This window comes from Lissotriton vulgaris, chromosome 1_2 (assembly GCF_964263255.1).
Source record: "Lissotriton vulgaris chromosome 1_2, aLisVul1.2, whole genome shotgun sequence".
In the NCBI taxonomy this organism is placed as follows: domain Eukaryota; kingdom Metazoa; phylum Chordata; class Amphibia; order Caudata; family Salamandridae; genus Lissotriton; species Lissotriton vulgaris.
Genome location: NC_141686.1, coordinates 100,266,386 through 100,281,753, shown reverse-complemented (window position 1 = coordinate 100,281,753; position 15,368 = coordinate 100,266,386). Strand labels below are relative to the sequence as shown.

The 15,368-nt window shown below is 42.8% G+C and overlaps 8 non-coding genes across 8 annotated transcripts; all 8 read left to right on the top strand.

The window, feature by feature from the left end:
- Positions 1–1,227: 1,227 nt before the first annotated feature.
- Positions 1,228–1,527, top strand: LOC147734007 (signal recognition particle RNA). Its single transcript, XR_015308060.1, has one exon.
- A 1,598-nt stretch (positions 1,528–3,125) lies between these two features.
- Positions 3,126–3,425, top strand: LOC147734006 (signal recognition particle RNA). The gene has a single exon (XR_015308220.1).
- A 1,597-nt stretch (positions 3,426–5,022) lies between these two features.
- LOC147734005 (signal recognition particle RNA) lies at positions 5,023–5,322 on the top strand. The gene has a single exon (XR_015308116.1).
- A 1,597-nt stretch (positions 5,323–6,919) lies between these two features.
- LOC147734004 (signal recognition particle RNA) lies at positions 6,920–7,219 on the top strand. Its single transcript, XR_015307730.1, has one exon.
- Positions 7,220–8,816: 1,597 nt separating this feature from the next.
- On the top strand, positions 8,817–9,116 carry LOC147734003 (signal recognition particle RNA). Its single transcript, XR_015308078.1, has one exon.
- A 1,598-nt stretch (positions 9,117–10,714) lies between these two features.
- Positions 10,715–11,014, top strand: LOC147734002 (signal recognition particle RNA). Its single transcript, XR_015307861.1, has one exon.
- A 1,599-nt stretch (positions 11,015–12,613) lies between these two features.
- Positions 12,614–12,913, top strand: LOC147734001 (signal recognition particle RNA). Its single transcript, XR_015307775.1, has one exon.
- A 1,599-nt stretch (positions 12,914–14,512) lies between these two features.
- Positions 14,513–14,818, top strand: LOC147734000 (signal recognition particle RNA). The gene has a single exon (XR_015307793.1).
- Positions 14,819–15,368: the final 550 nt, after the last annotated feature.

Below are 15,368 nucleotides of genomic sequence, written 5' to 3'. Positions count from 1 at the left end.
TACTTCCAGCTCTAATTCATGTTTTGATTAGCTCTCATTCAATTCCATATATGAATGAGAAGGAGAAATAAGAGGGCCCTTCGCTCTTTCAGAGAAACATGAAAAGACTGAGAACTGTGTAACTCCCAAACATTGGAGCCTTCGGCCTTACTCCAGCCAACTCTTGCGGTTTAATACTTTTAAATCTTGATGTTGTTTAACAATCCCAGCAGAAGGGATCAGGTTGACAGGCGCTGCAGTTCTCCAGTATGGGGCTGTCCAGATCATTACTCAATCTACCTTGCATTGGCACAGTATAAAATACGTCATGAAGTCTCCTATGAAAAGGTATACAAATCTGTTTGAATCACTTTTGTTAGTCAGGGGGACCCATTCGCTGGAAGGGGCAGGGAGGACAAAAATAGCTCATTGGTATAGAACTCTGAATTAGCCGCTGATTTTGAGGTGGGAGAAGATCGAGTAATCCAACCGGACCTCAATAAACGGTTTCTTAGTATGCAGTAGCCCGCAACCACTTCTAACCCAAAAGCGTAATCTCATCCTTTTGCAGAATCAGGCAAGCTTTCACCTGCTCAAGCTGAACGGACATTGGTCTTCTCGGCCAGCAAGAGTTCCTCTCTTGAAGCTGATGAGGCTAGAGAACAGAATGACGCATATTCATTCTTTATAATAACTCTTCTAGCCCTCCCACTCCATACCACTTTATAACTTCCAATGTGGCAGATGTCTTCCATCATTGTGACCCTTGCTGCTTTTCTCAACATTGGCTGGCTCGGCATAACAAGAAGGGATGGATGGCTACAGGAGAGCCTGAATTGTGCCAGTAAGGTTCTACAGGGAGTCACTGGCAGATAATGAGAAACTCAGCCCTAAGTTGGCTCTTCTCTCTCACTTTCTTTCTCCTCTCTCCCTCTACCTATCTCTCACTCACTAAATACTAGTATCTATATTGTTTTCACATCCCCTTCACAAACTTTCTGACCCTACTTCCTCTCTCCCTTAAATCAGTTCAACCCTCTTCTTTTCCTTTAGGAAACTCCACATCTTTTTAAAGGCCCTTCCCATATTCACACTGCTTCTTGATAAGACATTATTTTCCTTTCTTTGAAGGATAGTGAAATAGATTTTCTTGAAATACGGTTGGCATACCATCAATTCATTACACCGTACTTTATCATTATCCTTACTTAAGCAATGCATTTCATCATTAGGACATGTGCTGTGTTTGCCGGGCATGGTGGCGTGTGCCTGTTGTCCTAGCTACTTGGGAGGCTGAGGCTTGTGGATTGCTTGAGCTCAGGGGTTCTGGGCTGCACTCAGCTGTGTTGATCAGGTGTCCATGCTACGCTGGGTATCAATATGGTGTTCTAGAGGGAGCTCTAGAATTTCAGGTTGTGTAATGAGAGGTGCACCAACCCAGGCTGAAAACAGAGCAGGCCAAAGCTTCCATGCCCATCGGTAGCAGGACAGCACCTGAGAGCAGTAGGTGTAACACAGCCTGAGCAAAATAGTGAGACCTAGCCTCTCTTTTTTTGACTCAAATGTGAACGTTTTGATTTTTACAAGATGGTAATGAATTATTTTTCCAAAACCAAATCTTTGTTTTTCTTTTGATATTTTTGCAGGAAGTACAATGAACATTTGAACTGGGCCGGGCATTCTAGCATAGCAGACAATTCTCCAGAATTGCAACATATTGCAACAACAATCTAGCAGGTGGAGAGGACGGAAAACTCTGTGCAGCCTAGAATAGATGGCTGTGTGATTTTCTGCAAGAATGACTGAAATGCATTCTTCATTTTAGAGCACCTGTAGGATTAAATTGATCTGTCAAGTACAAAAGTATCCTTAGAAGAGCAACTTTGAAATGCGTTTGCTGGGTCTTCTGCTGCATTCCTACGTCCAGCTCTAATTCATTTTTTGATTAGCCCTCATTCAATTCCATATATGAATGAGAAGGAGAAATAAGAGGGCCCTTCACTCTTTGAGAGAAACATGAAAAGACTGAGAACTGTGCAACTCCCAAACATTGGAGCCTTCGGCCTTACTCCAGCCAACTCTTGCGGTTTAATACTTTTAAATCTTGATGTTGTTTAACAATACCAGCAGAAGGGATCAGGTTGACAGGCGCTGCAGTTCTCCAGTATGGGGCTGTCCAGATCATTACTCAATCTACCTTGCATTGGCACAGTATAAAATACGTCATGAAGTCTCCTATGAAAAGGTATACAAATCTGTTTGAATCACTTTTGTTAGTCAGGGGGACCCATTCGCTGGAAGGGGCAGGGAGGACAAAAATAGCTCATTGGTATAGAACACTGAATTAACAGCTGATTTTGAGGTGGGAGAAGATCGAGTAATCCAACCGGACCTCAATAAACGGTTTCTTAGTATGCAGTAGCCCGCAACCACTTCTAACCCAAAAGCGTAATCTCATCCTTTTGCAGAATCAGGCAAGCTTTTACCTGCTCAAGCTGAACTGACATTGGTCTTCTTGGCCAGCAAGAGTTACTCTCTTGAAGCTGTTGAGGCTAGAGAACAGAATGACGCATATTCATTCTTTATAATAACTCTTCTAGCCCTCCCACTCCATACCACTTTATAACTTCCAATGTGGCAGATGTCTTCCATCATTGTGACCCTTGCTGCTTTTCTCAACATTGGCTGGCTCGGCATAACAAGAAGGGATGGATGGCTACAGGAGAGCCTGAATTGTGCATGTAAGGTTCTACAGGGAGTCACTGGCAGATAACGAGAAACTCAGCCCTAAGTTGGCTCTTCTCCCTCACTTTCTTTCTCCTCTCTCCCTCTACCTATCTCTCACTCACTAAATACTAGTATCTATATTGTATTCACATCCCCTTCACAAACTTTCTGACCCTACTTCCTCTCTCCCTTAAATCAGTTCAACCCTCTTCTTTTCCTTTAGGAAACTCCACATCTTTTTTAAAGGCCCTTCCCATATTCACACTGCTTCTTGATAAGACATTATTTTCCTTTCTTTGAAGGATAGTGAAATAGATTTTCTTGAAATACGGTTGGCATACCATCAATTCATTACACCGTACTTTATCATTATCCTTACTTAAGCAATGCATTTCATCATTAGGACATGTGCTGTGTTTGCCGGGCATGGTGGCGTGTGCCTGTTGTCCTAGCTACTTGGGAAGCTGAGGCTTGTGGATTGCTTGAGCTCAGGGGTTCTGGGCTGCACTCAGCTGTGTTGATCAGGTGTCCATGCTAAGTTGGGTATCAATATGGTGTTCTAGAGGGAGCTCTAGAATTTCAGGTTGTGTAATGAGAGGTGCACTGACCCAGGCTGGAAACAGAGCAGGCCAAAGCTTCCATGCCCATCGGTAGCAGGACAGCACCTGAGAGCAGTAGGTGTAACACAGCTTGAGCAAAATAGAGAGACCTAGCCTCTCTTTTTTTGACTCAAATGTGAACGTTTTGATTTTTACAAGATGGTAATGAATTATTTTTCCAAAACCAAATCTTTGTTTTTCTTTTGATATTTTTGCAGGAAGTACAATGAACAATTGAACTGGGCCGGGCATTCTAGCATAGCAGACAATTCCCCAGAATTGCAACATATTGCAACAACAAGCTAGCAGGTGGAGAGGACGGAAAACTCTGTGCAGCCTAGAATAGATGGCTGTGTGATTTTCTGCAAGGATGACTGAAATGCATTCTTCATTTTAGAGCACCTGTAGGATTAAATTGATCTGTCAAGTACAAAAGTATCCTTAGAAGAGCAACTTTGAAATGCGTTTGCTGGGTCTTCTGCTGCATTCCTACGTCGAGCTCTAATTCATTTTTTGATTAGCCCTCATTCAATTCCATATATGAATGAGAAGGAGAAATAAGAGGGCCCTTCGCTCTTTGAGAGAAACATGAAAAGACTGAGAACTGTGCAACTCCCAAACATTGGAGCCTTCGGCCTTACTCCAGCCAACTCTTGCGGTTTAATACTTTTAAACCTTGATGTTGTTTAACAATCCCAGCAGAAGGGATCAGGTTGACAGGCGCTGCAGTTCTCCAGTATGGGGCTGTCCAGATCATTACTCAATCTACCTTGCATTGGCACAGTATAAAATACGTCATGAAGTCTCCTATGAAAAGGTATACAAATCTGTTTGAATCACTTTTGTTAGTCAGGGGGACCCATTCGCTGGAAGGGGCAGGGAGGACAAAAATAGCTCATTGGTATAGAAGACTGAATTAGCAGCTGATTTTGAGGTGGGAGAAGATCGAGTAATCCAACCGGACCTCAATAAACGGTTTCTTAGTATGCAGTAGCCCGCAACCACTTCTAACCCAAAAGCGTCATCTCATCCTTTTGCAGAATCAGGCAAGCTTTCACCTGCTCAAGCTGAACTGACATTGGTCTTCTCGGCCAGCAAGAGTTCCTCTCTTGAAGCTGTTGAGGCTAGAGAACAGAATGACGCGTATTCATTCTTTATAATAACTCTTCTAGCCCTCCCACTCCGTACCACTTTATAACTTCCAATGTGGCAGATGTCTTCCATCATTGTGACCCTTGCTGCTTTTCTCAACATTGGCTGGCTCGGCATAACAAGAAGGGATGGATGGCTACAGGAGAGCCTGAATTGTGCCTGTAAGGTTCTACAGGGAGTCACTGGCAAATAATGAGAAACTCAGCCCTAAGTTGGCTCTTCTCCCTCACTTTCTATCTCCTCTCTCCCTCTACCTATCTCTCACTCACTAAATACTAGTATCTATATTGTATTTACATCCCCTTCACAAACTTTCTGACCCTACTTCCTCTCTCCCTTAAATCAGTTCAACCCTCTTCTTTTCCTTTAGGAAACTCCACATCTTTTTAAAGGCCCTTCCCATATTCACACTGCTTCTTGATAAGACATTATTTTCCTTTCTTTGAAGGATAGTGAAATAGATTTTCTTGAAATACGGTTGGCATACCATCAATTCATAACACCGTACTTTATCATTATCCTTACTTAAGCAATGCATTTCATCATTAGGACATGTGCAGTAATTGCCGGGCATGGTGGCGTGTGCCTGTTGTCCTAGCTACTTGGGAAGCTGAGGCTTGTGGATTGCTTGAGCTCAGGGGTTCTGGGCTGCACTCAGCTGTGTTGATCAGGTGTCCATGCTAAGTTGGGTATCAATATGGTGTTCTAGAGGGAGCTCTAGAATTTCAGGTTGTGTAATGAGAGGTGCACTGACCCAGGCTGGAAACAGAGCAGGCCAAAGCTTCCATGCCCATCGGTAGCAGGACAGCACCTGAGAGCAGTAGGTGTAACACAGCTTGAGCAAAATAGTGAGACCTAGCCTCTCTTTTTTTGACTCAAATGTGAACGTTTTGATTTTTACAAGATGGTAATGAATTATTTTTCCAAAACCAAATCTTTGTTTTTCTTTTGATATTTTTGCAGGAAGTACAATGAACAATTGAACTGGGCCGGGCATTCTAGCATAGCAGACAATTCCCCAGAATTGCAACATATTGCAACAACAAGCTAGCAGGTGGAGAGGACGGAAAACTCTGTGCAGCCTAGAATAGATGGCTGTGTGATTTTCTGCAAGGATGACTGAAATGCATTCTTCATTTTAGAGCACCTGTAGGATTAAATTGATCTGTCAAGTACAAAAGTATCCTTAGAAGAGCAACTTTGAAATGCGTTTGCTGGGTCTTCTGCTGCATTCCGACGTCGAGCTCTAATTCATTTTTTGATTAGCCCTCATTCAATTCCATATATGAATGAGAAGGAGAAATAAGAGGGCCCTTCGCTCTTTGAGAGAAACATGAAAAGACTGAGAACTGTGCAACTCCCAAACATTGGAGCCTTCGGCCTTACTCCAGCCAACTCTTGCGGTTTAATACTTTTAAACCTTGATGTTGTTTAACAATCCCAGCAGAAGGGATCAGGTTGACAGGCGCTGCAGTTCTCCAGTATGGGGCTGTCCAGATCATTACTCAATCTACCTTGCATTGGCACAGTATAAAATACGTCATGAAGTCTCCTATGAAAAGGTATACAAATCTGTTTGAATCACTTTTGTTAGTCAGGGGGACCCATTCGCTGGAAGGGGCAGGGAGGACAAAAATAGCTCATTGGTATAGAAGACTGAATTAGCAACTGATTTTGAGGTGGGAGAAGATCGAGTAATCCAACCGGACCTCAATAAACGGTTTCTTAGTATGCAGTAGCCCGCAACCACTTCTAACCCAAAAGCGTAATCTCATCCTTTTGCAGAATCAGGCAAGCTTTCACCTGCTCAAGCTGAACTGACATTGGTCTTCTCGGCCAGCAAGAGTTCCTCTCTTGAAGCTGTTGAGGCTAGAGAACAGAATGACGCGTATTCATTCTTTATAATAACTCTTCTAGCCCTCCCACTCCGTACCACTTTATAACTTCCAATGTGGCAGATGTCTTCCATCATTGTGACCCTTGCTGCTTTTCTCAACATTGGCTGGCTCGGCATAACAAGAAGGGATGGATGGCTACAGGAGAGCCTGAATTGTGCCTGTAAGGTTCTACAGGGAGTCACTGGCAAATAATGAGAAACTCAGCCCTAAGTTGGCTCTTCTCCCTCACTTTCTATCTCCTCTCTCCCTCTACCTATCTCTCACTCACTAAATACTAGTATCTATATTGTATTCACATCCCCTTCACAAACTTTCTGACCCTACTTCCTCTCTCCCTTAAATCAGTTCAACCCTCTTCTTTTCCTTTAGGAAACTCCACATCTTTTTAAAGGCCCTTCCCATATTCACACTGCTTCTTGATAAGACATTATTTTCCTTTCTTTGAAGGATAGTGAAATAGATCTTCTTGAAATACGGTTGGCATACCATCAATTCATTACACCGTACTTTATCATTATCCTTACTTAAGCAATGCATTTCATCATTAGGACATGTGCTGTGTTTGCCGGGCATGGTGGCGTGTGCCTGTTGTCCTAGCTACTTGGGAGGCTGAGGCTTGTGGATTGCTTGAGCACAGGGGTTCTGGGCTGCACTCAGCTGTGTTGATCCGGTGTCCATGCTAAGTTGGGTATCAATATGGTGTTCTAGAGGGAGCTCTAGAATTTCAGGTTGTGTAATGAGAGGTGCACCGACCTAGGCTGGAAACAGAGCATGCCAAAGCTTCCATGCCCATCGGTAGCAGGACAGCACCTCAGAGCAGTAGGTGTAACACAGCCTGAGCAAAATAGTGAGACCTAGCCTCTCTTTTTTTGACTCAAATGTGAACGTTTTGATTTTTACAAGATGGTAATGAATTATTTTTCCAAACCAAATCTTTGTTTTTCTTTTGATATTTTTGCAGGAAGTACAATGAACATTTGAACTGGGCCGGGCATTCTAGCATAGCAGACAATTCTCCAGAATTGCGACATATTGCAACAACAATCTAGCAGGTGGAGAGGACTGAAAACTCTGTGCAGCCTAGAATAGATGGCTGTGTGATTTTCTGCAAGGATGACTGAAATGCATTCTTCATTTTAGAGCACCTGTAGGATTAAATTGATCTGTCAAGTACTAAAGTATCCTTAGAAGAGCAACTTTGAAATGCGTTCGCTGGGTCTTCTGCTGCATTCCTACGTCCAGCTCTAATTCATTTTTTGATTAGCCCTCATTCAATTCCATATATGAATGAGAAGGAGAAATAAGAGGGCCCTTCGCTCTTTGAGAGAAACATGAAAAGACTGAAAACTGTGCAACCCCCAAACATTGGAGCCTTCGGCCTTACTCCAGCCAACTCTTGCGGTTTAATACTTTTAAATCTTGATGTTGTTTAACAATCCCAGCAGAAGGGATCAGGTTGACAGGCACTGCAGTTCTCCAGTATGGGGCTGTCCAGATCATTACTCAATCTACCTTGCATTGGCACAGTATAAAATACGTCATGAAGTCTCCTATGAAAAGGTATACAAATCTGTTTGAATCACTTTTGTTAGTCAGGGGGACCCATTCGCTGGAAGGGGCAGGGAGGACAAAAATAGCTCATTGGTATAGAACACTGAATTAGCAGCTGATTGTGAGGTGGGAGAAGATCGAGTAATCCAACCAAACCTCAATAAACGGTTTCTTAGTATGCAGTAGCCCGCAACCACTTCTAACCCAAAAGCGTAATCTCATCCTTTTGCAGAATCAGGCAAGCTTTCACCTGCTCAAGCTGAACTGACATTGGTCTTCTTGGCCAGCAAGAGTTCCTCTCTTGAAGCTGTTGAGGCTAGAGAACAGAATGACGCGTATTCATTCTTTATAATAACTCTTCTAGCCCTCCCACTCCATACCACTTTATAACTTCCAATGTTGCAGATGTCTTCCATCATTGTGACCCTTGCTGCTTTTCTCAACATTGGCTGGCTCGGCATAACAAGAAGGGATGGATGGCTACAGGAGAGCCTGAATTGTGCCTGTAGGGTTCTACAGGGAGTCACTGGCAGATAATGAGAAACTCAGCCCTAAGTTGGCTCTTCTCTCTCACTTTCTTTCTCCTCTCTCCCTCTACCTATCTCTCACTCTCTAAATACTAGTATCTATATTGTATTCACATCCCCTTCACTAACTTTCTGACCCTACTTCCACTCTCCCTTAAATCAGTTCAACCCTCTTCTTTTCCTTTAGGAAACTCCACATCTTTTTTAAAGGCCCTTCCCATATTCACACTGCTTCTTGATAAGACATTATTTTCCTTTCTTTGAAGGATAGTGAAATAGATTTTCTTGAAATACGGTTGGCATACCATCAATTCATTACACCGTACTTTATCATTATCCTTACTTAAGCAATGCATTTCATCATTAGGACATGTGCTGTGTTTGCCGGGCATGGTGGCGTATGCCTGTTGTCCTAGTTACTTGGGAGGCTGAGGCTTGTGGATTGCTTGAGCTCAGAGGTTCTGGGCTGCACTCAGCTGTGTTGATCAGGTGTCCATGCTACGTTGGGTATCAATATGGTGTTCTAGAGGGAGCTCTAGAATTTCAGGTTGTGTAATGAGAGGTGCACCGACCCAGGTTGGAAACAGAGCAGGCCAAAGCTTCCATGCCCATCGGTAGCAGGACAGCACCTGAGAGCAGTAGGTGTAACACAGCTTGAGCAAAATAGTGAGACCTAGCCTCTCTTTTTTTGACTCAAATGTGAATGTTTTGATTTTTACAAGATGGTAATGAATTATTTTTCCAAAACCAAATCTTTGTTTTTCTTTGGATATTTTTGCAGGAAGTACAATGAACATTTGAACTGGGCCGGGCATTCTAGCATAGCAGACAATTCTCCAGAATTGCAACATATTGCAACAACAAGCTAGCAGGTGGAGAGGACTGAAAAATCTGTGCAGCCTAGAATAGATGGCTGTGTGATTTTCTGCAAGGATTACTGAAATGCATTCTTCATTTTAGAGCACCTGTAGGATTAAATTGATCTGTCAAGTACTAAAGTATCCTTAGAAGAGCAACTTTGAAATGCGTTTGCTGGGTCTTCTGCTGCATTCCTACGTCCAGCTCGAATTCATTTTTTGATTAGCCCTCATTCAATTCCATATATAAATGAGAAGGAGAAATGAGAGGGCCCTTCGCTCTTTGAGAGAAACATGAAAAGACTGATAACTGTGTAACTCCCAAACATTGGAGCCTTCGGCCTTACTCCAGCCAACTCTTGCGGTTAAATACTTTTAAATCTTGATGTTGTTTAACAATCCCAGCAGAAGGGATCAGGTTGACAGGCGCTGCAGCTCTCCAGTATGGGGCTGTCCAGATCATTACTCAATCTACCTTGCATTGGCACAGTATAAAATACGTCATGAATTCTCCTATGAAAAGGTATACAAATCTGTTTGAATCACTTTTGTTAGTCAGGGGGACCCATTCGCTGGAAGGGGCAGGGAGGACAAAAATAGCTCATTGGTATAGAACACTGAATTAGCAGCTGATTCTGAGGTGGGAGAAGATCGAGTAATCCAACTGGACCTCAAAAAACGGTTTCTTAGTATGCAGTAGCCCGCGACCACTTCTAACCCAAAAGCATAATCTCATCCTTTTGCAGAATCAGGCAAGCTTTCACCTGCTCAAGCTGAACTGACATTGGTCTTCTTGGCCAGCAAGAATTCCTCTCTTGAAGCTGTTGAGGCTAGAGAACAGAATGATGCGTATTCATTCTTTATAATAACTCTTCTAGCCTTCCCACTCCATACCACTTTATAACTTCCAATGTTGCAGATGTCTTCCATCATTGTGACCCTTGCTACTTTTCTCAACATTGGCTGGCTCGGCATAACAAGAAGGGATGGATGGCTACAGGAGAGCCTGAATTGTGCCTGTAAGGTTCTACAGGGAGTCACTGGCAGATAATGAGAAACTCAGCCCTAAGTTGGCTCTTCTCTCTCACTTTCTTTCTCCTCTCTCCCTCTACCTATCTCTCACTCTCTAAATACTAGTATCTATATTGTATTCACATCCCCTTCACTAACTTTCTGACCCTACTTCCACTCTCCCTTAAATCAGTTCAACCCTCTTCTTTTCCTTTAGGAAACTCCACATCTTTTTTAAAGGCCCTTCCCATATTCACACTGCTTCTTGATAAGACATTATTTTCCTTTCTTTGAAGGATAGTGAAATAGATTTTCTTGAAATACGGTTGGCATACCATCAATTCATTACACCGTACTTTATCATTATCCTTACTTAAGCAATGCATTTCATCATTAGGACATGTGCTGTGTTTGCCGGGCATGGTGGCGTGTGCCTGTTGTCCTAGCTACTTGGGAGGCTGAGGCTAGTGGATTGCTTGAGCTCAGGGGTTCTGGGCTGCACTCAGCTGTGTTGATCAGGTGTCCATGCTACGTTGGGTATCAATATGGTGTTCTAGAGGGAGCTCTAGAATTTCAGGTTGTGTAATGAGAGGTGCACCGACCCAGGCTGGAAACAGAGCAGGCCAAAGCTTCCATGCCCATCGGTAGCAGGACAGCACCTGAGAGCAGTAGGTATAACACAGCTTGAGCAAAATAGTGAGACCTAGCCTCTCTTTTTTTGACTCAAATGTGAAGGTTTTGATTTTTACAAGATGGTAATGAATTATTTTTCCAAAACCAAATCTTTGTTTTTCTTTTGATATTTTTGCAGGAAGTACAATGAACATTTGAACTGGGCCGGGCATTCTAGCATAGCAGACAATTCTTCAGAATTGCAACATATTGCAACAACAAGCTAGCAGGTGGAGAGGACTGAAAACTCTGTGCAGCCTAGAATAGATGGCTGTGTGATTTTCTGCAAGGATGACTGAAATGCATTCTTCATTTTAGAGCACCTGTAGGATTAAATTGATCTGTCAAGTACAAAAGTATCCTTAGAAGAGCAACTTTAAAAATGCGTTTGCTGGGTCTTCTGCTGCATTCCTACGTCCAGCTCTAATTCATTTTTTGATTAGCCCTCATTCAATTCCATATATGAATGAGAAGGAGAAATAAGAGGGCCCTTCGCTCTTTGAGAGAAACATGAAAAGACTGAAAACTGTGTAACTCCCAAACATTGGAGCCTTCGGCCTTACTCCAGCCAACTGTTGCGGTTTAATACTTTTAAATCTTGATGTTGTTTAACAATCCCAGCAGAAGGGATCAGGTTGACAGGCGCTGCAGTTCTCCAGTATGGGGCTGTCCAGATCATTACTCAATCTACCTTGCATTGGCACAGTATAAAATACGTCATGAATTCTCCTATGAAAAGGTATACAAATCTGTTTGAATCAATTTTGTTAGTCAGGGGGACCCATTCGCTGGAAGGGGCAGGGAGGACAAAAATAGCTCATTGGTATAGAACACTGAATTAGCAGCTGATTTTGAGGTGGAAGAAGATCGAGTAATCCAACCGGACCTCAATAAACGGTTTCTTAGTATGCAGTAGCCCGCAACCACTTCTAACCCAAAAGCGTAATCTCATCCTTTTGCAGAATCAGGCAAATTTTCACCTGCTCAAGCTGAACTGACATTGGTCTTCTTGGCCAGCAAGAGTTCCTCTCTTGAAGCTGTTGAGGCAAGAGAACAGAATGACGCATATTCATTCTTTATAATAACTCTTCTAGCCCTCCCACTCCATACCACTTTATAACTTCCAATGTGGCAGATGTCTTCCATCATTGTGACCCTTGCTGCTTTTCTCAACATTGGCTGGCTCGGCATAACAAGAAGGGATGGATGGCTACAGGAGAGCCTAAATTGTGCCTGTAAGGTTCTACAGGGAGTCACTGGCAGATGATGAGAAACTCAGCCCTAAGTTGGCTCTTCTCTCTCAGTTTCTTTCTCCTCTCTCCCTCTACCTATCTCTCACTCTCTAAATACTAGTATCTATAATGTATTCACATCCCCTTCACAAACGTTCTGACCCTACTTCCTCTCTCCCTTAAATCAGTTCAACCCTCTTCTTTTCCTTTAGGAAACTCCACATCTTTTTTGAAAGGCCCTTCCCAAATTCACACTGCTTCTTGATAAGACATTATTTTCCTTTCTTTGAAGGATAGTGAAATTGATTTTCTTGAAATACGGTTGGCATACCACCAATTCATTACACCGTACTTTATCATTATCCTTACTTAAGCAATGCATTTATCATTAGGACATGTGCTGTGGTTGCCGGGCATGGTGGCGTGTGCCTGTTGTCCTAGCTACTTGGGAGGCTGAGGCTTGTGGATTGCTTGAGCTCATGGGTTCTAGGCTGCACTCAGCTGTGTTGATCAGGTGTCCATGCTACGTTGGGTATCAATATTGTGTTCTAGAGGGAGCTCTAGAATTTCAGGTTGTGTAATGAGAGGTGCACCGACCCAGGCTGGAAACAAAGCAGGCAAAAGCTTCCCTGCCTATCGGTAGCAGGACAGCACCTGAGAGCAGTAGGTGTAACACAGCCTGAGCAAAATAGTGAGACCGAGCCTCTCTTTTTTTGACTTAAATGTGAACGTTTTGATTTTTACAAGATGGTAATGAATTATTTTTCCAAAACCAAATCTTTTTTTTTCTTTTGATATTTTTGCAGGAAGTACAATGAACATTTGAACTGGGCCGGCCATTCTAGCATAGCAGACAATTCTCCAGAATTGCGACATATTGCAACAACAAGCTATCAGGTGGAGAGGACTGAAAACTCTGTGCAGCCTAGAATAGATGGCTGTGTGATTTTCTGCAAGGATGACTGAAATGCATTCTTCATTTTAGAGCACCTGTAGGATTAAATTGATCAGTCAAGTACAAACGTATCCTTAGAAGAGCAACTTTGAAATGCGTTTGCTGGGTCTTCTGCTGCATTCCTAAGTCCCGCTCTAATTCATTTTTTGATTAGCCCTCATTCAATTTCCATATATGAATGAGAAGGAGAAATAAGTGGGCCCTTCGCTCTTTGAGAGAAACATGAAAAGACTGAGAACTGTGCAACTCCCAAACATTGGAGCCTTCGGCCTTACTCCAGCCAACTCTAGCGGTTTAATACTTTTAAATCTTGATGTTGTTTAACAATCCCAGCAGAAGGGATCAGGTTGACAGGCGCTAAAGTTCTCCAGTATGGTGCTTTCCAGATCATTACTCAATCTACCCCGAATTGGCACAGTATAAAATACGTCATGAAGTCTCCTATGAAAAGGTATACAAATCTGTTGAAATCACTTTTGTTAGTCAGGGGGACCCATTCGCTGGAAGGGGCAGGGAGGACAAAAATAGCTCATTGGTATAGAACACTGAATTAGCAGCTGATTTTGAGGTGGGAGAAGATCGAGTAATACAACTGGACCTCAATATACGGTTTCTTAGTATGCAGTAGCCCGTGACCACCTCTAACCCAAAAGCGTAATCTCATCCTTTTGCAGAATCAAGCAAGCTTTCCACTGCTCAAGCTGAACTGACATTGGTCTTTTTGGCCAGCTAGAGTTCCTCTCTTGAAGCTGTTGAGGCTAGAGAACAGAATGACGCGTATTCATTCTTTACAATAACTCTTCTAGCCCTCCCACTCCATACCACTTTATAACTTCTAATGTTGCAGATGTCTTCCATCATTGTGACCCTTGCTGCTTTTCTCAACATTGGCTGGCTCGGCATAACAAGAAGGGATGGATGGCTACAGGAGAGCCTGAATTGTGCCGGTAAGGTTCTACAGGGAGTCACTGGCAGATAAAGAAAAACTCAGCCCTAAGTTGGCTCTTCTCTCTCACTTTCTTTCTCCTCTGTCCCTCTACCTATCTCTCACTCTCTAAATACTAGTATCTATATTGTATTCACATCCCATTCACAAACTTTCTGAACCTACTTCCTCTCTCCCTTAAATCAGTTCAACCCTCTTCTTTTCCTTTAGGAAACTCCACATCTTTTTTAAAGGCCCTTCCCAAATTCACACTGCTTCTTGATAAGACATTATTTTCCTTTCTTTGAAGGATAGTGAAATAGATTTTCTTGAAATACGGTTGGCATACCATCAATTCATTACACCGTGCTTTATCATTATCCTTACTTAAGCAATGCATTTCATCATTAGGACATGTGCAGTGTTTGCCGGGCATGGTGGTGTGTGCCAGTTCTCCTAGCTACTTGGGAGGGGGAGGCTGAGGCTTGTGGATTGCTTGAGCTCAGGGGTTCTTGGCTGCACTCAGCTGTGTTAATCAGGTGTCCATGCTACGTTGGGTATCAATATGGTGTTCTAGAGGGAGCTCTAGAATTTCAGGTTGTGTAATGAGAGGTGCACCGACCCAGGCTGGAAAGAGAGCAGGCCAAAGCTTCCATGCCCATCAGTAGCAGGACAGCACCTGAGAGCAGTAGGTGTAACACAGCCTGAGCAAAATAGTGAGACCTAGCCTCTCTTTTTTTGACTCAAATGTGAACGTTTTGATTTTTACAAGATGGTAATGAATTATTTTTCCAAAACCAAATCTTTTTTTTTCTTTTGATATTTTTGCAGGAAGTACAATGAACATTTGAACTGGGCCGGGCATTCTAGCATAGCAGACAATTCTCCAGAATTGCGACATATTGCAACAACAAGCTAGCAGGTGGAGAGGACTGAAAACTCTGTGCAGCCTAGAATAGATGGCTGTGTGATTTTCTGCAAGGATGACTGAAATGCATTCTTCATTTTAGAGCACCTGTAGGATTAAATTGATCAGTCAAGTACAAAAGTATCCTTAGAAGAGCAACTTTGAAATGCGTTTGCTGGGTCTTCTGCTGCATTCCTAAGTCCAGCTCTAATTCATTTTTTGATTAGCCCTCATTCAATTTCCATATATGAATGAGAAGGAGAAATAAGTGGGCCCTTCGCTCTTTGAGAGAAACATGAAAAGACTGAGAACTGTGCAACTCCCAAACATTGGAGCCTTCGGCCTTACTCCAGCCAACTCTAGCGGTTTAATACTT